Here is a 26,328-nt window from a genome sequence, read left to right as displayed (position 1 = left end):
GGACTGCTGGGGGAATCTTATTTGGGGAAAGATGCTTTTGGAAAGGAAGGGGTAATTGGTGGAGGGACAGTAAGAATCGAAGCCACATTTTCGTGGCTTCTAGTGGCAGAGAGTAGCACCCTTAGGAAGAGTAAATCAAGAACGGGAAAACAATAGCGCCTTGTATGTTAGGAATGTGAGTGGTGATGAGACAAGGGGGGAGAGAGTGCCTTGCCTGTATGGTAATGTATTTTTTGCTGAGTGTTGCTAGATTTTGGACCTGTGGGCTACCTCCATCTGATTGTGAACCTTCCTTTGCTCCTGGACACATTCCTTCCTCACTGTCATCATGCTCCCAGCACTGGAGTGACCACAGCCCAGCTCAGGTATCACTATAAATACATGTCAGGGAGCCCTCCCTGACGCCTCTTCCTTTTAGCATCGCCGATGGATTGGGCTGGCAGGCACCGTTGTGATAGGAAGAGTCTGAGCAGAATAGTTTGTGGGGAGGATGTAAGAGTGACTTCACCAGCCAACCGAGTCCCAGGGGCCGAACTTATGACAGCTCTTGAATTTGGGCCAAGATGTGAAGGTGATGGTCTTTGACAAGGGAGCGTCCAATCTCCGCAGCTTTAATTTCTCATCCGTATAACTGGATGATGTTCATACCCTGCTCTGAAAATCTTAGAGCCTAAATGTTAACACAGACTATCTCTAGTAGGAGCTGACGAATGATAAAAAGGAACATTTCCTCATGTGTTTATCTGAATTGCTTTATTAGCTCAGCTAATTCACTTTGCCCCTATGCTCTTCACTTCCAGCAGGAGAACCAGAGCGAAGACCAGAGCCGGATGAATGAAAAATACCATTTGTGCGTGTGAGTGCAAGAGTTTGAAAACTGAACTTTGTTTTTTCTCCAGTAAAAATTTCCAGCAAAATGTTTCAGGTTTCTCGTAAAATAACAGCTATGTCACACATCAAAAACTGTTTAAAAAAACAGTCTTTTGAATAAGGAATGTGGTGTTTCAACACATCCAAATTAAAAATTTTTGCTGAAAACAAGGAAAAATATATATACTGAAAGATTTTAGTTTTGGGGAGTTTCAGGTCTTTTTTCTCATTTAGACATCGTAGAGTTGCCCAAAAATGAAAGGAAAAATTATTCTAGCATTTTCTCTTTGGTCAAAAGGTCATTTTTAAAGCAATTGTAAAGAAATCTCAACATTAAAAAAACATCAAATCAGCTTCAGTGAACATATATTTTAAAATATAATACTACTATTAAACTTAAAGGCAGCCCAGTATTAATACTGGCAGTAATCCAAATACCAGGAATTAATCTGAAAATACATTAGTAAATGCTTTTAAATAATGAATATTTGGGGGTATGCGCTCATTTATACAAATCTTAAAATATATTTATATTTGTATCTGAATATATGTGCCCTTTGTTAATGGTCAATTGACAGAGTGGAATTCATGAAATAAACTGTTCATCAGAAATGTGACCTAAACCCAGCCAAGATGTTGGGCAGATGCTTAACTTTAACCAACATCCCTGCTGTGTGTGGGTGATTCATAGTCCTCAGAGAGAACACACAGGTTTTCTTGACCCAAAGATCTCCTTTCCTTTTCATGCCTGGAGCAAGCTTGGAACACATGATGCTACTGGTGGGCTCCCAATGACCATTGTCAAATTTAGGGAAAAAAAAATCTTGTGTCATTAAATGAAGCACAGAGAAGCAAGTCACATCTCACTGCTGAGATTCAGGTGCCAGATCTAGGAACTGTCCCCAGGACCTGGCAATGGGAAGGGTTCTTGTGCTCTAGTTCTTGCACATCTCCAAACGGTTTTGTTCTTGACATGCCAACACTGTGTGGCAATCAGCACAGTCGAGAAGCCAAGGACTAAATGTGCCAGGAGGATAAATATATTCTGGGCTGGGCATTCAAGGGCAGAGGTGGTTGCTGCTTCTGCTAGGAAGTACGGTCTTGCTCCTCAGCTGTCAGTGACTGCCAGTTCATCCTCTGCCAAGATCATGGGGACCTTTCACAGGCACATCCAATTGCCTCCTGATTCTTCAAGGTATGTGCATGTAGGGTTTCCGCTGAAAGGAACTCAGAGATGCACAGGAGGTTATTTAGAGTGGTTATTGTTATGATTCTGCTCTTTTCTTGGGCTCTTTCCTTGGTGCCTATTGGCTAGCATCAGAGACAGGCTGCTGGGATAGATGGGAATTTGGTCTGATCCAATATAACTAGGCTTCAACTCCTAAACTCATGTTCTTTTACCAATGAAAGTAGAATTAGAGCCTTATTTCCACATCACAATCTCACTATTATCTGCCTCACTGATATAGAAATCCCTGACATAATCACAGAGCTCTCTTTCCAGCAGGGTCTTTGGTGAGTCTCCCTCTTTGGGGAGGCAGCTCTCAGAGATGTGCTGCCCTGCAAACATTTGGGAAGACACTGACCCTGCTTTAGGGAACCTGCAGCTTCAGGCTTGAAATGTTCATTTCCGTAAGGTTACTCCTAAATGGAAAGGTCAAACACTCACTTAACGGTTTTCTGCCATCATCAGAACCAAAGTAAAAATGCTTCTACTCTTTGGAAACAACCTAGCACCTGTATTTTTTTGTCCACCTCTGAGGTGAAATTTGGCTTTTTTTTTTTTTTTTTTCCCTACAGGGAAGGGTTTTGGAGAAGAAGCACACTCTCCAAAGAACAGGGATAGCAAGTGATTTAAGCTCAGTCGTTTCTTGGAAAGGAATTCAGACTTTTCTTTTTGCCTAGCAGAGTCCTGAGAAGAGAGACAGATGCTATCCACCTTTCCAGAGCAGTCAGGACTGCTGTCAACACAGTGCATGTCAAACAACCTGTCCTATGCACTTATTTAGAAAAAAAGCATCATAGAATCATAGAATCGTAGAATCATAAAGGTTGGAAAAGGCCTTAAAGATCATCTGGTTCAACCACTCCCTTACCACCAATGTCACCCACTGAACCATGTCCCCAAGCACCACGTCCAACCTTTCCTTGAACACCCCCAGGAACGGTGATACCATCACCTTCCTAGGCAACCCATCCCAATGCCTGACTAGTCTTTCTGAGATGAAATGTCTCCTAATTTTCAACCTAAACCTCCCCTGGTGCAATTTGAGGCACAGAGCTCCATAACCAAGCAGACCACTGGGTACGAAACCATTCCCTGGCATCAGGAAAAGCCCCTGACCTGCAGGTACATCCCTGGGACAGACACACCCCAGGCTGGGAAGTCTTCTCTGTCTTTCACCCAATCTGGTTGCCTTTCCTCCCGGCCAGAGATCTTGGGAAGGGATTTGTCTCTCTCCTATGTCATGGAGATCCCCATCCAACACCTTTTCTAGAAGAACTCTAGCTGTTTCCGTACCACTCTCCAGCCAGCCAGGCCCGTGATTTGCTTAACCTCCAGGAACGATCATGGTCTGGAGACGTACAGCTGGTAGGAGAGAAAGCAATATCCTACTAGACAATGCATGATGGTTTATTGCTTTGGACAGAGATCAGTAACATTTTCAACCTGCTTTGCCCCTTTTAACTCTGTGCTTAATTTATTCTGTATTATTTATAGGCAGGTAGGTTTGCACATTCATAAAACGTTCAGTTTCCTGTTATGTCTAGAGAACTGGTAGGAGGTATGGCAAATATATTCGTAGCAGCTCAAATCCCCTGTGTGGTTTCCATTGAGTGAAATATTCATCACTTCCTGTCCTAAACTCAGTGAAGCACTGCCAATGTTTTAACAAGGGGCTCCCACAGAAATGTCTCCCTCTTCTCTCTTTTTACCTCTGCCTATGTCTTTCTTTCCTTCCTTCCATCCATTCACCTATTCACCCATCCATCCATAAATCTCTGAAAGGGTCAGTCATCACTTATCCCCACTAAAACCAGGTAAGCAGTATTGCTCGAAAGAGTTCCAGTCTATGTTTTTGTAGTTGCAGGTGGAAGAAAAGGAGAGTCCCTTCTACCTCTTTTCTTCTGGGGAACCTGAGCAAGAACCCCACTTTCAGCCATTTCCTCATGCACTTGTTGAAAATGAAGAGGACCATTGCTGGGACATGCTAAAGAGAGCTGCCATTTGCTTTGGAGGTACCTTCAGACCAAGGTCCAGGTGCCATCAGTCATCCTAGATAACATATCGGACATTGAGAAGGTCATCACTGAAGCAGTCAGGAATAGGTTTTCCCTACTTTTCACAGTGCCTAACCTGTTGGGCTGCATGGCCTCCTGTGACACTCACTGTAACTGAATCTCACTAGAGCTATTTTCTCTGCTCAGTGTGGGAAAATTCCGTACCATAATGACGGTTAATAATAGAAAGTTCTTATTTTATTTGAAAGTTTGCCGAAGAGCAACAGAACCATTTCCGATCCTCTTTTCTGAGAATATGATTCCCTCAATCATGTATTATTATTCTGGGAGGGGGAGGCACTGGGGGAACAGGAGGGGGGCATAGGCCTTCTGCAATGAATGGCTGGGCTTCTGAAATAAATGATTGTCACCTCCTTGTTCATATGTATGAATCAGCGGCGCCTGTCCAGATGCAAATGGGAGCCAACGCACCCCGTGCACCATCCCTTGCAGAGCTTCGAGCTGCTTAAATTTAATTTAGTTTCCTTTTCCTTACACAGTTGTACTAAGAAGCCACAATAGAAGCAAAGAGGAAATCAAATCTGGAAAATATGCATTCATCTTGAAAGGCATCAGAAATGTGTTGACAATACGATAAAACACGCATGTGAAAAAGCAACATCGATAGACCTCCTCAAATTCTTCTACTCAGTAGTCCCAGCTTAGGTCAGATTGTCTGGCAACCTGTTTGAAAGTTGTAATACATCTTCCATGAATAAACGGGCATGGTTTAGATGCCAGCTCTCTGCATGGTGAGATTTCCTACTTTTTCTTCTTAATTTCAAACAGAATTGTGGTGCTTTGTTTAAAATGACAATCTTTTGGAATTTGATACCTAAAGCCCAAAAATTTGTTGAACTTCCATAAGGTTTGACTAGTACAAAGAGCAATGAACAGATGGAACAATATGTAAATATTATGAAGGCAAGAATGACTTAACGATTAGATGGTTAGAAGTATATATATTGAGGAGAGATAGATGCTCTGTCTAGAAGAATAGCTGGCTAGAATGAAAGGGGATGGAGAGCTCCATAAATATGCCTTTGTAGAAAGCTTCAGGCAGATTAAATGCTTGCTTGTCTGCTAGGAAAGTGCTGTGTCTTGAAATTAATAAGACAATAAGAACAAAAACATTTCCTCCAGTGTGCTTTCTGTCCCCTCAGTTAGGTGGATCCTCACAAAATACTTTCTGTATCAACTTCAACTTCATCCATACATTTTTGATCTACTCCGTGTCCTCATGGATAAAATGAGGAAGGTAAAATTTCTTTGGACAACCCTCTGAGCTAAAAATAGCATCTAACAATGTTATCTATTCTGGTAAGTACACTATTATTAATTAGTATATGTGTGCATGCTGTTCTAGAGAAGTTGTAGAAATACGTAAATAGTCATGAGATGGATTTGAAGCTGTCTACTTTATCACTTCCAAGGTGAAGAAAGAATGATGATTACCTCAGGTACCCTTACAGAGAAGACAGTTGAGGGAATGTACCTCTGCAAAATTCTTCAATGATCTCAAATGATGGGCAAGTTGAATATTTTATTTTCAAGTAGCAGTTTAAAGACTTTTCTTACTTGATCTGTGAAAAACAAGCAAGAAAAGCCAATTCAGGCATGTGGTGTCTCCAGACAGTGTGCCGCAGGGATGCTGCGTTTCCTCACAATCATTTCCTCATCAAATGACTGACACCTCTGTGGGAGTGTTTACAGAAATCCGAAATGGCAAGAGGCTGAAAGGCACTGACTTAGAACATACACCTAAGCCTGTATCTACAGTGGAAACTATGGTGATCTTCCTGCAACCCAGACAATATTCACCACCAATCTCTTTGGCAGGCCAGTGCCCAGTACCCAGCTTGGATGTGGGGAACTCCTGGAGTTGGTGAGTTTTCCGCAGTGGGTATGGAAGTTATTCTCTCATTCTCTGCCTGAGCACAGAAAAGATAAATGAAGAGTGTTTTTTTTTTGTTTTTTTTTTTTGTTTTGTTTTTGTTTTTTGTTTTTTTCCTGAATGCAACAGCCAGGAGCTGAAACTCTTCTTCCTTGGGACTCCTCATGGGAGGAGACAACTGAGCTGCTGTAGAGAAGCCAGGACTTCCAGACTTCAGGGTAAACTGACAGGGCTCAGTTCCAAGCTGCTGTAATGGTTTAATGGTTGCTGGGACAGGCAGGAGCAACAAGGTCCTTTCTGGTTTTATCCATATCACAGAATCACAAAAACTGAAGTTGGAATGAACATCTGGAGATCATGAAGACCAACTGTCCTGATCAAAGCAGCGTCACCTAGAGTTGGTCACTCAAGGCCGTGCAGTCAGGGTTAGAGTATCTCCAGGGGTGGAAACGCAATGACACCTTGCAATGACACCAGCCAGCTCCCTTAGTACTCATGGGTGCATCCCATCAGGCTCTATGAACTTGTGTCTGATTGATTTAACTGATCCTCCTCCACTGACATTGTCTTCTTTGCTCCAGACTTCCCTTCTCTTCTCAGGGTCCCAGTATTTCTGCAGGCTGATGTTACCAGTAAAGGTGGAGATGAAGAATATTGAGTACCTTAACCTTTTCTGTGTCCTTTGCCATTTTCTCTATTCTTCATTTTTCTGCTGATGTACTTGTAGAAGCCCAAGCCCCCGTGACCATATTGCTGTTGCTTACATGGAAAAGCAGCAGAAGGAAATAGTCTGAGAGCTGAACCAGCCTCATCAGTCTCTCTGCAAAGTCCCTGATTTGAGAACCCATCAAGCAGCAAACCTCCCTAGACAACAGGTCAGGCTGTCAGATGTGGGCCTCTGTCCCCTGTGAACTTAGCTTGAGAGCTGGTGCAGGCATTGCTATGAGGTATCACAGCTAGTGGCACCTCCATCACACTGCCTTGAGGACCTCGTCCCCAGCCTGTGAGATATGATTTCTGTATCCAAAAGGTAACTTTTTGCTGGAAGCAAAAGATGGCATGGCTGCCAGCAGTGTCCCATATTCAAGGGAGCTTTTAACTATCACAACATCTTTTTGATTTCACCTTGTTGTTATCTCATTCTTTCTCTGCCTTGCCCAGCATCCCATGCTTTCTCAGGGAAATCTCAGCACCCCACTTTTAACTCTTTCCCTAGCACCATGTTCTTCAGACCCTAGGACACACCTGAAGCATTTCTGTGACACTGACACAGCAATTCCAATGGTGTGCGTGGTCCCAGGAGCTGATGGATGTGACCCAGTGTTGTTCCCCCTCTACACTGCACTTCTCGTGTGCCAGGAGCAGTCACAGAGCAGCGGCCCTTGCACAGCACGAGCATATTGGTTTAAATATTATACCTGTTCTCAGGCCACTAGCAGGAAGGAAACGTGAGCTTCTTCAGCAGCTCTTGAACCCAAGAGGACCTAAAACTACACTAATCAATTTGTCCAGGCTGTTGGACAAATCACTCAAAAAAGCAGCACCATGTTGCATACGTTATATTCACTATGACAGGTTGCCACAAACGGTGTTTCCCATCCCAAAAATGAGGTATCAAAGAGATAAAGACAAGCTATCAGATGGCCCAGAGAAACAGAAGAATATTCACATGAACGGCTGTCCTGGCTTTTTCCCAACACAGTGCTCGTGGAAAAGATCTAGCTGCATTCCCAGCTTAGTTTCCTATTGCTTTGCACTCTGTGCAGTAATTTATACTGGTGCATTCTGTTTTGTTGCCCCCTTTGCACTGGTACCTATAGCCCAACTTTCTGTGTTGTAAGGAATTAACTCCAAAGCCCCACGTGGATGCCAACAACATTATTCCTTTCCAGGAGATATACCCTGAGTAGTGACATACCCTGAGTAGCACCACAGTAGCATTGGGTTGGATTCCTAAGGCCGCCTTTTATCCTGAGACCACAGGTTTGACAGAAGAGTTGGGACAGAGAGCCTAAATATAAACCAACCTCTCCAAAACCACGGACTTGGTGGCAAGGAGTTGGTTCAGGTTTGATGTGATCCAAGCTAGTAAATCTTTCCCTGGGCTGTTTTTAATTTCAAGCCCTCCAGGGAAGCAACGAGGACTCAGGGATTCTTGCTGCAGTGGATGGCTGTGGGTACTTGCTCTGTTTCAATGACTGTAGTGTCACATCTCCTTTCCAGCAATCTCTGTTTTTGCTCTCCTCCCACTGTTTTGGATGTTAAAGAAATCACTCACTGCAAAAATAAAAAGAATCCCTGACCTTAGAACTTATTATAGTGGAACTAAGCTTTTCCCCCACACACAACACAGCTTTTTTTAGGCAAGTTACATATATATATATATATATTTTTTTTTTCCAAGCCATTTGTAATTAAGTGGCTTTTGTGTGTGTGTGTCATTGCTGCCCTCTACTGCAGGGAATCAGAAGTCATTTGCTGCACATCGTGAACCTGGGGGGGGGTGTGCAGGGGCCTTCCCTCAGCCAGTGCAGGAACGGATGTTTTCAGGGCACAGGCAGGACAAGGAGGTGATCTGAGGCAGCCAGCATGGCTTCACCAAGGGCAAATCGGGCCTGACCACTCTGGTGGTCTTCTGTGATGGAGTGACTGCATCAGCTGACAAGGGAAGACTTCTGCAAGGCCTTTGACGTGGTCCCACATGACATCCTGTCCTCTACATTGGAGAGGTATGGATTTGAAATGTGGACTATTTGGAAGGCCACGAAGATGCTCAGAGGGCTGGAGCACCTTTCCTATGAAGAAAGGCTGAGAGAGCTGGGGTTGTTCAGCCTGGGGAAGAGAAGGCTCCAGGGTGACCTCGCTGTGGCCTTTCAGTAACTAGAGGGGGCTTATATAAAAGATGGAGAGCAACATTATTTATTTATTAGTGAAAGAGCAAGAGGGAGAAGTTTTAAAAGAAAAGCAAAAGAAGATTTAGATTAGATGTTAGGAGGATATTATTTACTCAGAGGGTGGTGAGGCCCTGGAGCAGGCTGCCCAGAGGAGCTGTGGCTGCCCCATCCCTGGCAGTGCCCAAGGCCAGGCTGGATGGGGCTGGGGGCAGCCTGGGCTGGTGGGAGAGGGCCCTACCCATGGCAGGGGTGGGCCTGGGGGGGGCTTTAAGGTCCCTTCCAACCCAAACCATTCCATGATTCTATTGGAGGCTTATAGTACAGGATAGCTCATTTATTTTGTTACTTGAGCTTATCAAAAAATTCTTGTGCTTTCAGAAAGTGCTGTATTCCAGCTATTCCTGAAATCTGTTAGGTCATCTTGAAACAAGAACTTATTTATGGAGCTCTGTGCATCACCCTCAAAAACAAACAAAAACAGGTCAGCATCTTTCCTTACAATGAGCTCTGCTACGCCAGTACGACGACAAGAGGGGCATGATGTCCTCTGATTAGGTCAGAAGAGCAGATTGGGAAATGACACACACTCCAACATGAAGAAATCAACAAGTAAAAGTAAACAAGAATAACTCAAACAGAAAAACTCACATGGGCAACTGCCTCCAGTATATGAGCTGTAAAGTGTCAACTCATCTGGGGCATTTGGAGGGTAGTGGAGAAAAGGGCTCAGAGGAGTCACCTCATTCATGTATTTCTCTAATTGTTTTAAGGAGCCTTTCAGTTAAACCCTAGAACTGGATAGTAGCCATCAGCCAAATGTCATCCAAGGAACTGTTTTGATTTTTAACAGACAAGCTTCTTGGAGATGTCACCTAAAGTAGTTTTCGTTGTTGGACAGATGTATGTTCAGGCTAGGGAGAATACAAGTTTATCCTTGAGGATGTCACTTGCTACGACCACTTGGTGCCTCAGTTTCCCCCTCTCTGAAGGAAAGATAGAGTGAGGCCTGGGGAAGAAAGGCCAGTCCCAGCGATGCCTGAGCTTCATTTGAGAGCTGAGGTTTGGTGAGTGCTCCTTTGCAGGGTCTGATTACTTTCTGGGGGCAAAAGGAGGTCATTCAGCATGACAATGTTTGTCATACCAAATGGCTAAGTACTGTTCAGTTCAAAAGAATTTCCTAAGTAACAATGCAGATGTTTATATGAATGAACTTTTCAGAATGTTTATCTAATAATAACAAGCACTTACTCACAGTCAAAGCATTTTACGCACATTGTCTTAACTCTACCAACACTCCTGTGAGGTCAGCTGAAAGGTGCTATCGGCAGCACTTTACGGTTGGCAAAGGTGAAGCAAGGAGCAATTCCTCTAAATTTGGAGGCATCACTTAAACCAAGCACACACCCCTCACCTGTATTTCCCACTGATTGCCCAGAGTTCTTTGGAAACACATGAGGGGAGGCACCATGAAATTGTTTTACCAAAGTAAATTTGCAGGCATCAAACACTACCTCCTAAATCTTAGTCTCTCTAGCCAATGTGGCTGGGGAATTGTTGCTGCCCTCTGAAAACATTCTGGAGATTTAATTATTATTCCTGTTTCATTTTTTAATTCATCTCTTTCAATTTTGTACCGAATAGAAAAAAAAAAAAGAAAGTTGTGAGATCCTATAGAAAAATCAGAACTCCAAATAAAATATTTTTTCAGCCTAGCTGTAGGGAGTTGAGAATTTTTGCTTTTAGATGAAATCCCCTACATTTTTAATCGGAATGGGTAAATGGAATATTTTTTCCCCAGAGATGGTCAATAAGTTAAAAGCACTCTTAGTTAATAAAAAAGTTCTGATTGGCTTTAGCCACATGTATCCTTTTACGCCTGTAACTGTGGCTTTTCTTCAGGTGAATGATGAAGGTACAGCGATAAACCAAGATGCAGAAGACTTGAGTTAGGAGTTTAAGGGCAGGCAGCCTGCCCTGGATTACTGAGCCAACATCTGCTGCCGCAGGGAGCCCTCGCACACAGCTTTTCCACCTGCTGAGGTTCATTGCCCTCCTTGCTCTCCTCAGGGAGGTCTTTGCAGGCTCTCACTTCTCCCTCAGGCAGGGATCTGCTGCCTCCTTCCAGCCCATAGCCACTCATACTGCGTCACTCTCATCCCCTTTATGCCCAACATTTCTCATCATGATCAGGTCTTTTCCTTCCACGTTATCTGTACCTTAGCATATTGATAAAGAGAAGTTTGATCATCAACTTCTCTTTTGCTAGGCTGAAACACAGACTGCTTTTCTCCAGCCTTGACAGCTCTGGTGAGCACCTGACACTTACTGCCCCTCCTTTGCGTGACTCCACATGGACTCCATCTGTTGTGGATGTGGTTCACCAGACCTCTGCACTGCAGAACCGCAGTGACCTCTCTGGCAGGTTCTCATCACCTTCGTACAACAGCATTGATCCCCTCTAGTCTCTGTTGCAGATACCTCATCTGGTACAGTACAGCACACCACTACATTTTTAACAGCACTGTTGTTCGTTGTCAAGGCAAACAAAGGTGTTGCAGTTTCCAAAAGTGTTGTTTTCTTCTCAAAATATTCTTTTTTCACAGGTGAAATCCCTTCATATCTGCAGCAGAAGAACCATTTCCTTCACCATGACACCCAAAGCCCTTGCTTGCAAGCTAAGGCGAGAAGAGCCTAGCAGAAACAGAAAGACTTCACCTTTCCTAATAAATAAAGTGGTAAACAGAGCATTCATGAGATATGAAGGCAAATGACACGTGATGGGTTGCATCCCTATAGTTACACTTTCCATACATCTCTTAACAAGTGTGGCCCCATCCAAACTGCCTGCTGGAACTGGTTTGAGCTAACTCCTGCCCCATGGTTAGGAACTGCTATTTGAGCACCAAAAACTATTTCAGGGAATGAAAGAATAATTAAACATCTTGGCTGCTTACAGGCTTGTGGGTCCCACTTGCTTTAGTGACAGAGATTGTACAAAACAGGACGTTTGGCTGGTGTGCTCCACCACAGCATATAATTTGTGTTTGAAGTTGCATCATGGATAGGAACAGATCTTCGTTTTGAAATATTATGGTCGCTTTTCCCACTCAAAACTGCAAGTCTGTGAGACACTATGCCCACAGTATTGATGTCAGCTTTGTCTTGAGCTCAGGCTGACCTCTTCCACAGGCAAGATGAACAGTATCTCTGCCCTTTCAGAAAAATAAATAAATAAAACTCCAGGACTACACAGCAAAAAGATTATTTGGCTTATTTGGGTCTCACCACTCCTTATCGCTTATCGCACTTTATAGCACCAATCCTAGGTGGTGCTGATTTGGAACAGGAGAAAAATAACTCTGATGAGGGACTTCTGTGTCAATACCTACAAGGAAAACTACGTGGAAAAGTGGCCAGGAAGGATGTTAAGGTTTTGCAATGGTCAAAAACCCTAAAACAGGACATCTATAGCATATTCTTCTAGTTCAGCTGTATAAAAATACAGAGACAGCAAAAGCAGATCACATTTCTCTCTTTATGAATGCATGAACCTATTTCAGGACAACTGAAATATCTCAGTTTCTTATTTTACCATTCATGATTTTCCTGTACTGTGACAGTATTGCTACATTAAGACTTGTTTTCAATGGAATTATAATAAGTAGCAGTCAAAAGGGATAAGGATTGTATCTGGTCAGCAAATGACTAGGAAAATCAGTGTCTCCTGCACTGTTCTGTTGTTCAAAGAAAGTGCTGACAGCACTTGCCTGTTTTTTTTTCAGGAAAAACGTTCATACAGACCCCACTTTACTGGGAAAGAACAACTATTCTGTAAGAAAGTTGAGTCAGAAGTTAGTGGCTGTTACCCCAGTACATATACTTTTGCCTTTTGTATTTCCCAACCATAGAAGAAAGATCACAAATGTGTCCAGAGCAATTACTTTGAAGATATAGTGTTTTAACTAGGCAGGCATGTGTAAAGCATCACCACCGAGTCTGTGTGTAATTTTCCACCCCACTCCCTGTAGTTCTTTGGGTTGGGTCATCAGGCTCTTCCTTCCCTGTAGCAGGAATCGTCTTTTCTGTCTAGAAGTCTGCAAAGTAGCTAAACCATTTTTTCTTACTCTATCAACAGCAGGGATAACAACTGCACGAAGATAGAAGTCAGGACTCCTGTTTTTGCTCAGATGACCTCTCAGGCTAGTTGTGGTCCTCAGGGAGAGGAAGGACAAAGGCATCTCTGCATAGTGGAGCACTCTACTGAGATTTCTGCTTTTGCAACATGAGCTAGGATGAGATCTGCACGTGGCATAGCTGTGGTACAGAGCAATGTTAAGTCCTCTTGGAACAAGAACAAATCTGCAGCACAGCCTGGATTTACTGACCAGGTTTGGTGCTGGTTTGGAAACTTAGGTGCTCTGCTTCTCTTTGCTGTGTAGACACAACCAAAATGGTCTGAAGCAGACCCTGGAAGCCTGGTTCCATCATGTCTAGTTTTAACAAAGCAAAAATGTTATTAGGCAAAAGGATTCAGTGTGGCACTTATTCAGAGCCCTTTAGGCGAGATCTCAGGTTCCAAAACTCACAATCCATAATGGCTGGCTCAAGACAAATGGAAAATGAAGTGCTCTCCAGAGATGTGGTGACTCTGTGTCTGATCCTAGAAGACTGTAGTAATACCAAAGCATGTGAAAATGGAGAGGGTGGAGGAAGAAACACCACCAGAATAAATGTCTACTCAGTGTTTTCATAACTCAGAAGGGGTTTCTTCAGGATTCAGCCTGGGTTTTAGGCCCAGCAAATGGAGCTGTTCCCTCCCTCCCTCCTTCACCTCCCTTGTTCAGTTCATAAATGTGATTTGTCTTGTGTCATTTGGGGATATCAAAGAGCTCTCCTTTCATGGTTATTTTCCTTTCTACAATGTCTCACATTTTCTGCTGTGCTTAGCAATTTCCAGGAGCTGGAAGAATATTCAGAGAGGGCCATGATGACTCCATTTAAATTGGCATGATAAGAAGAAATGCCAGATGAACAGAATGAGTTTCTCATCCTGAGACTTTGTAATCCATAATGAACAGAACCTGAAAAAAAACTTTGCCATATGATGCACTCCTTGAGACTATTTTTTTTCTTTCCTTTAATTTTTCCTGAGTATCTATTCTAGATTTTGCTAAAGCATAAGTTACAGAACATGCAGTTGTCTCCAAATGTGATAGCAATACGTACATGTGTAAATAGCCAGTAACACGAGGGTGTGTTTCTCTTAGGCACACCACACCTGACTGCCACTTTACAGACTTACCAGTGTTACAAGCCTTAGCAGAGACACTTGTGGTAGTGCTGAACCACAAGTAGTTGATCAACTTGCTGTAGTTGATCTGATTTCATTTTGGCTAAAAGCTTGCTCCCTAGAATCACCTGGGGCTGAAGGTATCATCTTTGCCACGCACAAAGTGCATGCAGAAATGAGACAAGATAAGAGCAAGGTCTACAGGAAAAGGATGCGGTGAAGCATGCCTATGTTGGGGGAGAGTCTTTCAAGTCAGCGTTGTTAGCAGCGTATCAGGATAAGAGCATGGGAAAATCAATATAAGTGTAGTTTACTGTTAAATCTGCTACATCTTTGGGCAGTTCCTGCACTGAAAGGAGAAGTGAGGCTTGATTATTGAATGAATCTCCCTTCCTTCCAAGAGATGCACTCAGTGAGACTTTTTGCACCCTTAAGCGACAACGTGAAGGTGTTTCCTTGGACTGTCAGGCAAAGTTGCTATCAAGCCAGGCAAACAGTTTCAGTCACAGAACCACAGAATATCCTGAGCTGGAAGGGACCCACAAGGATCACCAAGTCCAACTCCTGGCTCCACACAGGTCTACCCAAAATCAGAATTCAGACCATATGACTGAGAGCATAGTCCAGTGCTCCAAATCCAGAACAACGAGTGCTTAGTAATCTGTGCTGTCACTGCTTCTGACAACTGAGCACTCAAGAGGAGGCAACAGGAGAGCACGAGCAGCTTCTCTTCATCACAACTGAAATTTCCACCAAAAGTTTCCAAAATGAAAAATTTCTGATTTGAAAAAGTGTAAAAAAAAAAAAAAAAAAAAACCAACAACAACAAAAAAATCACTCATTTGCTGCACTGAACAGAAACCAAATTATCTATATAATATCTATACATTATTTATATCTTATATGGGTGTGCTAGAGTTTAGGCAAAGCCCCATCGTACTGAGACCAAGACCCCAGTTTGCCATCCACAGTTCCACCAGGAGGGATAAGAGAACCTGACTGGGTGCTGAGGCTTTCTAAAACCTGTTCCTCACGCCCTGAGACGTGCCCACAGGCCAAGCCCGTGACACCCAGCTAAGGCAGCGATCCTGGAAGTCTCTGGAGGCTCTCCTGATGCAGCCTTCCCTAGAAACCTTTCTCACATGAGGGAGGGACACACCGCAATTCTTTAAAACGCTTTAACTCCTGCTTTTAACACGGAGAAGGCCGGAGGCTCAGCCGCGGCTCCCACAGGGCAACAGGCGGCAGGCCAGCACTGCCTCCCCGCGGCCAGGCCGCTCCCCCTCGGCCCGCCTCACCTGATATGAGGTAAATGGCGGCGGCCCGCGGGGCAGGGAAGGCGCGTCTTTTGAGCTTCTTTCTTTATCAGAACTTTTCGAGACTGTCCTTAAAAGCATATAACCTCTTTCTAAATGCCAGGAGAAGCTGAGTTTTTTGTTCCTGTTGCATCACAGAGGGCTCTGTCATAGCGAGCAGACTGGAAACACTACAGCCGAGCACTGTGCCATGGGGACTGATAATAATTTGCTCCTGGAGCCAGTCCAGGAGTCTTGAGAACGTAGCCTGGCACTTGTTTCTAAGACCCGGATAGATCTCCCCTACCTATGAGATCCTACCAGATTGGGACTCTTCTCCAAATTAGCTAGGGAAGGAATAAGAGGTAACTTACACCCTCTGTACCACTAGTGAGCACCAAGGTGTGATTTACGCCGCCACATACCTGGGTCTCTCTCTGGAGCCACTCGGTGGTTGGCCATCCTGCCTCGTCACCTCACTTTTCAAGTGCTCAAGAGAGTTGCAGCAAATCTCATCTTTGGCCCCTAACTCAGGCAGTTGAGTTAGGTGGAAAAATCTGGACTTCCAATGACTTCACTGAGACCACACACAGAGTTTATGGACAAGGCTCTGAAGGCAGTTCTCCCAGGATCCAGACTGCACATGGAGTTGTCCATGACTTCCAAAGTTTCTGAAACTTTAGGATTCGTGTTTAAACTACATTATCATGCTCAGGAATCACACAAACAGGGAGGGAATAGGAAGGAGAGAGAAAAAAATGAACAAAGTATGCCAGAATCTGTTTGTTATCCTGTATTTTCACAACCTGAGGAATTAATAACCCTCAATAATAAATCTCAGGGGCTGGAGGCATTGTTTTACGGGGACTCATGGAACAAGACGAGGTCTGTGTTGTCTGACACTGTGTCATGGTGACCTGACACCGGGCTCACATCTCTTGCAACCCTACTGTGAACCTCCCTGTGCTCCAGAGGGAAGAATTCAGCCTGCAGGGAGGGACGTACCCTCACAACCTGGGGGCCTCGAGGCAGGAAGGCATGTGACAGATCCATCCAGGACGTGCTATAAACAAATGAGCCAATGGACAAAAAGTCAGTTAGGTCCTGGGGATAAGGATTCATACACACACACACACACGGTGGGGTTTTGTTTTGTTTTTGTGGGGGGGTTGGCGTATAAGTTCCTGAACAGTTCTCAGTGGATCCGGAGTGATCCACGTACTGAAACTAAACTGACCCTGACTCACCCTGGATTCATGTTTCTGTTGCTGTCAGCTTGCTGTCCTCTATGGGATATGAGTTGCAAAACACAATTTTATAAAAAAAATACACTGTACAGCCATCTATTTTAAACACAATGTCTATTTTTCATTGCATATTGTAAACCACTTGAGCATTTCTAAAATGATTCATTCCTTTATCTTCTAAACAAAGAGCTTGTGGCTGTGCAGGGCTGGGAATTTATGTCTAGCAAGTAAAAGGATTTCCAAGTTAGGATTGAAACAAGGATGTAAAGAGGTCACTTGAAAGCAATGTATTGCTAGAATATAATAGTGTTATTGTCTTTTAGGATAATTTACGTATGATTGGACTATACAGTCACGAACCAGTATATGCCTTCAAGACACACATGAAATAACAAGGAAAGAAGGAATAACCCTCTTAAAGTTATCCTCACCTTTCAACTGTACCTTGGCTATTTGTGTACAGCATTTACTTGCAAGAAGTGAGTACGCTCAATGACATTTTCATGATGAAACCTTTCAGTTATCACAGCTAGCAATAAGTTTCCTGAACATATAACTAAGTGGGTACATTGAAAGAAATGAAGCTAAATACTTCAATAATAACATGCCTCTTCAGAAGGCTTTCTCAGTCTTGTAATCCTAGAGAGTCTGCAGTCTCTATCCAAGTCTATACATCAACATCTTTTGAGAACTCCTGGCTCTGATTCTCCTGTTGTGCTTCCTATGAAGTTACTTAGCCATAAGAAAAAAAATTTTTTTTTGTTTTTCCAATGTATCACATCATTAACATGTACTGCAAATATTTTTTTTTTCCTGTCCTTCCTCAGGAACAAAGCTTCCTGTTTTTTCTACTGATGTTATTTAATAATTTTAATATTTGATTTCTTGAACTCATAGTTCCAGGTGTTCCATGTTGTTGTTTTGTCCCAGCTCCTTCATTAGTACACAAACGTTTGCAGTTTTTCACTAACCACAATGGGTGTTGTACATGGATAAGGAACAGGAAGATTAGACCTTTCTGAATGTGAAAAATCTGAATCTCATGAAAAAGGAATATGAAACCATATCAAAATTCCTGCAGAATAAAATAGAAACAATCAGGGAATCCTGAAAGAGCATGAAAGATAAAAATACAATAACACTAAAATAGATTAATTCTTCCAATGAAGCTCTACCTGGGAGACTAGTGGGCTTTGGGGATTAAGTGTGCATTGTCAAGAAGGGTTTGACTTGTTCCTTGATGAGAGGTATTAAAATAAGCAGCAGAAAGTATTTCAGCTATGCCAATAAAAAGAGAATATAGGAATAAAAAAAATGCAACAAATATTCATTGGGTATGTATTAGAGAGAGAAAACATTCTGAACATGGCATAAAAAAAGAAAACTGTCTGGGTTTTCATTTAAAATCATGATGCTGTACAGAGCAGTGAATGTGTCGAGTCACCATACTCAGAAATATTCAAAAAGCTAGTCAGTAATTGCCTTGAGCAACTTGTTCTAGGTGACCCTGTTTTGTGTAGGGGCCTTGGCATGGATGGTTTCCAGAGGTCCCTTCCAATTGTAACCATTTTGTGATTCAGAGAAGGCAGAGAATGACAGCCAGCAAAGCAAGATCTAAGCAATGATCAAAGCTGGAGAAGAAAAGAAAAAAACAGGATCTTCTCTGTCCCCGAATGCAAAAGGAACTGGCACATGAATCTGCAAATCAGATAACATGGATGTTAGCTATCTGTGTCAAGACCAGACTAGAAATGTTTGGCTGTATTACAGCAAAGATGAGTCCTAGCTTTAACAATAGGAAATGAACTTTTTGTGAAATTAGTGATTACAATTTTATCTCAGCAAGATAAAAGTGAAATGTTTTCTAGATAAAGGAAATGAAGCTGATCTCATATGACCAGAGTTCAGTCAAGACTTTGATAGAGTGCCATGTGAGGTGTCTTTAGTTAAGAACAACACAGTGATTGAAATAGAAATCACATCAAAACTGTCTAAAGAGGAGATGAGAAGAGGCATCGTCAATAGAGATTATATCAGACTTGAAAGAGGTTCATATAATGGAACAGTCTAAGAATAATATTAGTAACCAAGTTTATTGAACAAAACCTCACCCTGAAAAGGGGGTGCACTCTGATGAAATCTGCTGCTGAGAGAGGAAGCACTGTCATTATAAAAAAAGGCTGAAATATTAAATAGGAGGTAAGAAACACATGACATTGGTAAGTGACATAATGAAAATAGTAATGTAAAGCCCTGCAATTCAAGACTTACAGCCAGAAATTCTTCTTTTTCAGTTGGATATAAGGCAAAAAAAATTGTACACATACTATTTTTAAAAAACCTAAGCCTTTTAACCAAAACTCAGTTATTCAAAGATCTTGTGGGATGCATCAAGCCAGGTACATCCAACAGCAACAAAGCAGTCTTCCTGCCTTTGCTGTAGGTATGCTCAGACCTTGTGTTAACTCCTGGAGATTATTGATCATCCAAACAGGAGGAACTGACACTAGATGAAGGATCATGAAAAAGAAAAACTGTCTTCCAAGTGGGGACAACATAACACTGATTTGACTTGGCAAAATGAGACTGTTGTGATTGTTTTCTAGTCACAGACGTGGATGATGAAACATCAGAGAAGAAGTAGAGAAGCAGTGCTGGCAAAGTGGCTAAAAACTGGCTGTGGATAAATTTAGGTTGGACGTGAAAGTTTGTGACCATGAGAGCAGGGAGCTTCTGCTGTTGTCCTCCAAGGAAGCTATTGGAAGCAAACAACTTTAACATTTTAAACACAGGCTTGATCACTTTAGGAAAGCAATGATATGTTGTGGTTGCCTGGCTTGGCCTGGGGTGGATTAACTGGCCCAGAAAGGCCCTTCTGGTCACATGTTCTTCTATTCACATTTTTTTTCCCCCCCCTGTACGTGTCAACTAACATCTTAGTGCTTCCCTTCCGCATTTCCCTCTCCAAACAAAGGTCTGGTTTCTGGTGAGCTTAAATTTTTGTAAGTGGATCCAGGGAGTTATGGACAAAGGAACTTTCTTTGGTCCGGTATATTGTTTATTTAATTTTAGCAATCTTTCCAACCTAAAATCAACAGCTCCCCTCAGCCTCTATGACTCAGTGGTAGGTGTTGATGTATTCATTCTCTCCCAAGGGAACTTTGGAGGGGAGGGAAGGGGCTGTCAAACACATTATGCTAATACCCTCTATTCAAAGATTGAGGAAAAGAGAGGTAAATACACAACAGCTGGGGTAAGACTGAACTTAGGTGAACCAGAATTTGAAAGGTTGAGGTCAGAAGAGGTTCGCCTGTGGGTGTGTGATCTTGTCCAGTTCTGCATTGCGGTGGCAGATGGGATCCTGAATCAAGGCTTTCACACAGATTCCCTTCTCCTTAATCCTCTCTGTGATCACTACCTTGCTCTCCCTGCTTTTCCCATCTCAGGTGCAAGCTCCTCAGCTTCTTCTCCACAATTATGAATCTTTTAGTTCCATTCAAAGCCCCAGCTGTGATCTTTTTTCTTTTGCTTTTTCACTCTTTCTTCTTCTTTCTACTATGTGTAACACCTCAGGTTCATTTACTCTTCGTCTGCCACCAGCAAAGCCTCCCATTTCCCTTTGCATTCCCTTTATTTTCTCCAACTGGATTCTAGAACCACCCCACAGGACAAAGTTTCTCCTCTTTTTCTTAAGAGAAGTCCAAGATAAGCCCAGGGTCTGGACACATCTAACACACCATCATATTCCAGTGAAGAAAGCTGCAATGCAAGAGCCTGCAGCAGACAGACACACGAGACGAGGTCAGGGAAGAGTGGGACACACAGCCTGAGAGCATCAAGCTTACAAAATACATATCTGGAAAGTGTTTTGGAAGACCAAAGCCAAAAACCTCCTTTCTCTGATCATCTCTGCTGCTAGAATCACAGGAATGCCCAGACCAGTAGTGCCATATACACCTACTTTTGTCCTGATCCTTCCCAGGTGAAAGGGAAGTAATAAGCAAGGGTTGGAGTAGTGTTCAGGATTTGCCTTACCTGCTTCTCTCTTCTCCATGGCAGCCCTTGGTTTGCTTTGTAGGAGGCTTTTCCATCTTGCTGAAGCTCTGAGCAGCGCTGGTAAATGCCCTGGTGAAGGCACATTCTTCTCTAGGCTCCAGCTGCACTTTGCCCTGGACAACGTCTGTGTCCTGTAGGGGGCAAAAGGTGCAGCAGCTGATGTTGCCTGGTTTTTCAGAACCTCCAAAAGCCTGGGGAGAAGTAGAAAACCTCGTTTTAGTGCTCCAGAGACTGGAGACCTGGAGAAGTCCTTTGTGAGGAAATGCACACCATGACCTTCTCCTGCAGCGTTCACACAGGTTCAGCTATTTTTGGCCAAAGACAGAGGCAGTCTGCATCAAACAGAGCAGAGTTCTCATCTTATTATTTCACTTCATTGGATTAAATGAGGCAATTTTCTCCAAGACAGACTCTGGTGTAGGATTAATGGTGGTTCTTACCACAGACCTCTTCCTACAGGCAGCAAGGATGACGGTGGCATGCCACAGGACAAGCAACACAGCCCTCAGATGTGTATAGACAAAAACACCATACTAGTGAGCTGGACCCTAGCCTTCACACTACTTCAGCCATTTTGAACTGCAAAAAACGTCATTGAATTAGGTATGGCAACCTCAGACATACGGGGTCTTTGCAGTGTAGGCAAAGCTTGTTTTAACCCACATACCTGTTCCAGAGCCAAAGGAGGATTCTAGCTTTGAAGCAACATTACTCTCAAATGATGACTTTTTGGCTCTTTCCATTGTACGGTTGGGAGTTACTTGTAATGCTCTGCTACCACTGACCTGCCTGACCCCATGCCTGGGAGGCTGGTTTCAAGATGTGGTTTGTTTACAGCCTGAAAGTGTCCAGGCACAAAATTCAGGCTTACGTCCATGCCCCACATTCCCCTAAGCTCAAGGGGAGCAAAGTGCAAGATAAGAAAAGCGTATTTAGGGAAACATCATACTTCTTCAGAAGTCAGTAATTGTAAAGATGGCTGTAGTCATAACGTAGCGACGTTATTCCTAAAACACAGCCAAAATCCAGGGACAGTGAGAGGTGAATCACACAGTGATCATTCAGAGAGGGGGGAGCACACGTATGGGAGTGAGCTATGTCCAGAGCATGGATAAGAAATGACTTTAACAAAATCTGAAAAGTGTTCAGACCTGACTTATTCAGATCTATTCTGGTATACAAAATTTTCACGTAAAATTGCCTGCTTCGGGACACGTGACAGCTTCTAACAAATACAAGTCAGGAAGTAATTTTCCAAGGCAGGGCAAGGAAAGAAATACATTATCCTACAACTGTGGCCCGTTCTTCCATTTTCCTATGCATTTCCTCACTTGAAGATAAGATTTCATAGCTTTCTGAAAGGCATGATTTTATCCAGCTTCTGGGAAAGAGAAAAGGTCAAAGAAAAGTCCTTTTCCAGACAGTTGTGATGAGCAGTGACTGGGTTAGCCTGTATGAAAACTGTTCCTATGTCTCTGTAGCCACTTGCAGTGTCCAGTCCCACATAAAAAGAAGTTCCCCTTGCCCTGCTTTCACCACAGAAGGCTGTTGCCTTTGGTGCCCTGAGCATCCCTTTGCAATCTGGATTGCAGTGCTACAGGGGACAGATGGAAAGAACAAACAAAGCTCCCCTTGGCTATTTGTGTACTATAAATAATATATTTTTAAAGCTGGAAGGGAGCCCAGAAGGCGTTTTTTGGTCTTGGCCACTGGTCCCAGGGGAGGTGATGGTTCTAGTGGGGTTTGGGGCTTAAGGGGAAGCCTCAGACAGCTCCTGCAACATGACAGGATTTTTCCAGATTTTGCTTTTCACTGGAGCAAATCATTCAAAAATATTTAAAAAGAAGGGCTTAATTCCGCTGCTTCTGGGGGTTACACCAGGGCAGCCAAAGGACACGCACCCAGCCAACAGCCCCTGAATTGTTTGGTTAGGAATTAGTGTGTGCATGCACACGTGTGGGAGGGACTGGGGGGCCACGGAGGGGTCGCTGAAACTTCAGCTTTGTTTTTTGTCAAAACAGATCGCACGTGGATGGCAAGCAGGTTTGCATGGGAGGGGCTGGGGGACACGGACAAATTACTTAGCTGGGCTCTGGCTGGGGCTGGAGATACTATTAGCTCATAAAGCAGCTAGCTTTTCCTGAAGGAAAATGAAGAAAAGAGCTACCCCTGTCTCTCCCAAGAGGACTCTGCAAACCCAGGGAAGGATACAGCCTCTCCCTGCACCTCCCAGTGGTTCCCCACTCCATCCTCCCCACTCTTCCTTTCCTCTTCCCCTATTCAAGTCACCCTGGTTTGAAACCTCATCTTCACCACACCAGCCACTATCCTTTCTGCTACCTATATTCCCCTTTTCTTGCTTTCATATCATCCCTCTTCTCTTTTTCTTCTCTGTTAGCTCCTCTTTCCCTTCCCACATCTCTCAGATATTTTTCTCTCCCCTTTGCCTCCCTTCTGCCCTTCCCTTCTCTCCTCAAATTATAGTCATGCCATGGGTTGGTATGCTCAATCCCAGCTGAACAATTGAGCTGCTCCTTACCTCTGCAAAAGGAGAAAAATCCACATTTGCCAAGACCTTCCCAAGCCCAGAGGATCAAGTACATCTACCCCCAGCATAGAAGGGCCACATGTGAGCTCTGTGCAGATTTATGCCCTACACCAAGATCAGCTGTGCTGGATCTCAGCTGGAGAATGAGGCTGAGCTATTTCAATGTGTGCCAGCTGGTGACTGTTACAAGTTCAGCTGCTTTTGCTGGAGTACTATATCCTCCTCTTCAGGTTTGGCTGATGACTTCTCTTCATAGTGCTGAGCACACAGTCCTGATTTTTTTTTTTAATTTATTTTTTAAAAGCTTGTTTCTGCATGTGCGTTCATCTATCTGGGTTGAAACGTGGTGATGTGTTGCATTTGTTGTGCTCAGAATTTACTCCAAAAATTCCAAGTTATTCCAAAACACAGAAATGCATGAAATAAGAGGTGCATTTTAAACATGCTCTTAAGGAACTCCAGGAGCAGCTATCTGTAAACGTCAACCCTCAGCTTGTCAGGGGTCCTCTGGGATAGCTTGCCATAGAGAAGAAAGGTTAATAACAAGCTGTGTTTCACTTTCTCTTCCACTCTTTCACAATGAAAACTGAAGCAAGAAGCCCTGTAAGCCTCATCAGGCTGAAACTTTCAGTGGTGAGCTGCGTACACATCTCATGTGCACGAGGAGGTGTTGCCCAGGCCAGCTGACTCCCAGTCACTGCAGGGTGACAGGGAACCCAGCCCCAAAACAAGCCCAAATCTTCAAAGGGAATTTGTCATGGCTGAAACGTCAGCTGTGTTGCAGTTCTTGTACTGTTTTCTGATGCTGTTTCATGGTGTTTTTCTTACAGGTCTCGTAGGCAGGGTGTTTACCTGAGATCCTGTCCTTAAGGCTCCAGCTATCCTATAGACTCTGTGATGGATGTGCTCTCCCCATCACATGGGAATTTGTTCAACTCACTATGACTTCAACCCTGTCATCACATTATCAAGAGCTAAGTGGGTTTTGTGTACACTGATAAAACGGGAAGCTTCACATCTAGGTCTAGGTTATGTTTCCCCAAAAAAATACAAATAAAAGAGATGGTCTTACCCGTCTTTCCATTTACAGAAAGTCCTTGACTGAAGTTATCCTCTGAACAGGTATTTCTTGGGAGAAGTCTGTTACTTGGAGCTGGTTAAAACCATACAGAAAAAGAGAAGGGAGGGCTAAGGGGAAATCTTATTGCTATCTTCAGCAACCTGAGGGGAAGATATGGAGTTAGTGGAGACAAATTCTTCTTGAAAATGCATAGCATCATAGAATGATTTGGATTGGAAGGGACATTAAATTTCATCTAATTCCAACCCCCCTGCCATGGGGAGGGCCCTCTCCCAACAGCCCAGGCTGCCCCCAGCCCCATCCAGCCTGGCCTTGGGCACCTCCAGGGATGGGGCAGCCACAGCTTCTCTGGGCAGCCTGCTCCAGGGCCTCACCACCCTCTGAGTAAAGAATTTCTTCCTTATGTCTAATCTAAATCTACCTTCTTTTAGTTTAAAACCATCGCTCCTTGTCTTTTCACTACACCCCTTGACAGAGTCCCTCCCCAGCTTCCCCATAGACCCCTTTAGGCACTGGCAGGCCGCTGTGAGGTTTCCCCAGAGCCTTCCCTTCTCCAGGCTGAACAACCCCAGCTCCCTGAGCTTGTCTCCATAGGTTCTCCAGTCTTCTGAGCATCCTCGTGGCCTCCTTTGGACTCACTCTAACACATCCATGCTCTTCTTGTGTTGGGCACCATAGAGCTGAACGCAGGCTCCAGGTGGGGTCTCATGAGAGCAGAGCAGAGTGGGGCAATCCCAGCCCTTGCCCTGCTGCCCACACTGCTTTTGCTGCAGCTCAGGATAGGATTGGTTTTCTGGGCTGCAAGCCCACATTGCCGGCTCATGTTGAGCTTCTCATTCACCAGCACCTCCAGATCCTTCTCCTCAGGGCTGCTCCCAATCCATTCTCTGCCCAGCCTGTATTTGTGCTTCCGATTGCCCCAGCCCAGATGCAGAACCTTGCACTTGGCCTTGTTCAACTTCATGAGGTTTGCACACACCCACAGAGCAGCAGGAGAAGAGGTAACGATGCAAGGTGCAATAAGGGAAATTCTGATTACATATTAGGGGGAAAAAATGTATGTTTTTACCATAAGGATGACCAAACCGTGGGCTAGGATCCGGTGAGTCTGTGAAATCTGCATTCAAATCTAACTTGACCCTGCTTTGAGCAGGGTGTTGGATAACAGAACTCCAGAGGTCTTCTCCAACCTGCATTGTTCTATAACCCTATTGACAAGTCATTAGACCATTGCTCAAGTCTGGCATCTGGCCATAAACTTTCACTAATGTAGACGAAACTTCAGAGTTCAAAACAGCTTCTATGTTCTTCTCTGATTTCTGTTGTTCTTTACTTGTCCTCCTTGTCATTTACTTCTTTATTTTCCCCCCTTTGAGTGAGTTTTGATATTTCTGTTCCTTCAGCCATCTCCTTTCATATGCTTCTCCTGCTGTTTAGTGTCCTACCTGCTGTGGCAGATGCTCTGCCTTTGCATTTTCCACATAGCTTAAATATATCCCACTGGAGATAAGGGGCTGTTAAAAACTTGAGGAATCCCAGTATATCTTACAAACTCATTCCATTTAATCCTCAGGGTTTTGTTTTGTTTTCATATGGCATTTGCTTTCCAAAGCATTGAGATATCTTGTTTATACCTTTGGTGGATTTCCAGCACTCACATCTGCGTGTAAAGGTGAAAGGAATATCTGAGCTGGAGAGTCAGAGTTTGATCTGTCAGTTATAGGTTTTCAGTGATCCAGGCTCCTGAATATCAGCAGCTGCCTTGCCAATTCATTACATTATTTCCTGTTGAATTTCCACATCAATCATGAGTCTGCCAAAGCACGAGTAAGTTCACCTTTTGTAACCTTTTGCCCTCTAAAAGGCAAGCC

At 43.6% G+C, this 26,328-nt stretch overlaps 1 long non-coding RNA gene across 2 annotated transcripts; it reads right to left on the bottom strand.

Moving 5' to 3' along the window:
• Positions 1 to 6,647: 6,647 nt before the first annotated feature.
• Positions 6,648 to 25,385, bottom strand: LOC125179706 (uncharacterized). Of its 2 annotated transcripts, none has more exons than XR_010831617.1 (3): positions 23,368 to 25,385; positions 20,808 to 21,019; positions 6,648 to 8,323 (listed from the first exon to the last, which is right to left on the bottom strand). It is a non-coding gene; the product is annotated as an uncharacterized lncRNA (long non-coding RNA). The 2 variants fall into 2 exon arrangements; XR_007157362.2 differs by lacking the exon at positions 6,648 to 8,323 and adding an exon at positions 15,055 to 16,588.
• Positions 25,386 to 26,328: the final 943 nt, after the last annotated feature.

This window comes from Anser cygnoides, chromosome 4 (genome assembly GCF_040182565.1).
Source record: "Anser cygnoides isolate HZ-2024a breed goose chromosome 4, Taihu_goose_T2T_genome, whole genome shotgun sequence".
Lineage (NCBI taxonomy): Eukaryota > Metazoa > Chordata > Aves > Anseriformes > Anatidae > Anser > Anser cygnoides.
Note: the sequence above shows the minus strand (reverse complement) of the source record. Positions and strands in the feature narration are given on the sequence as shown.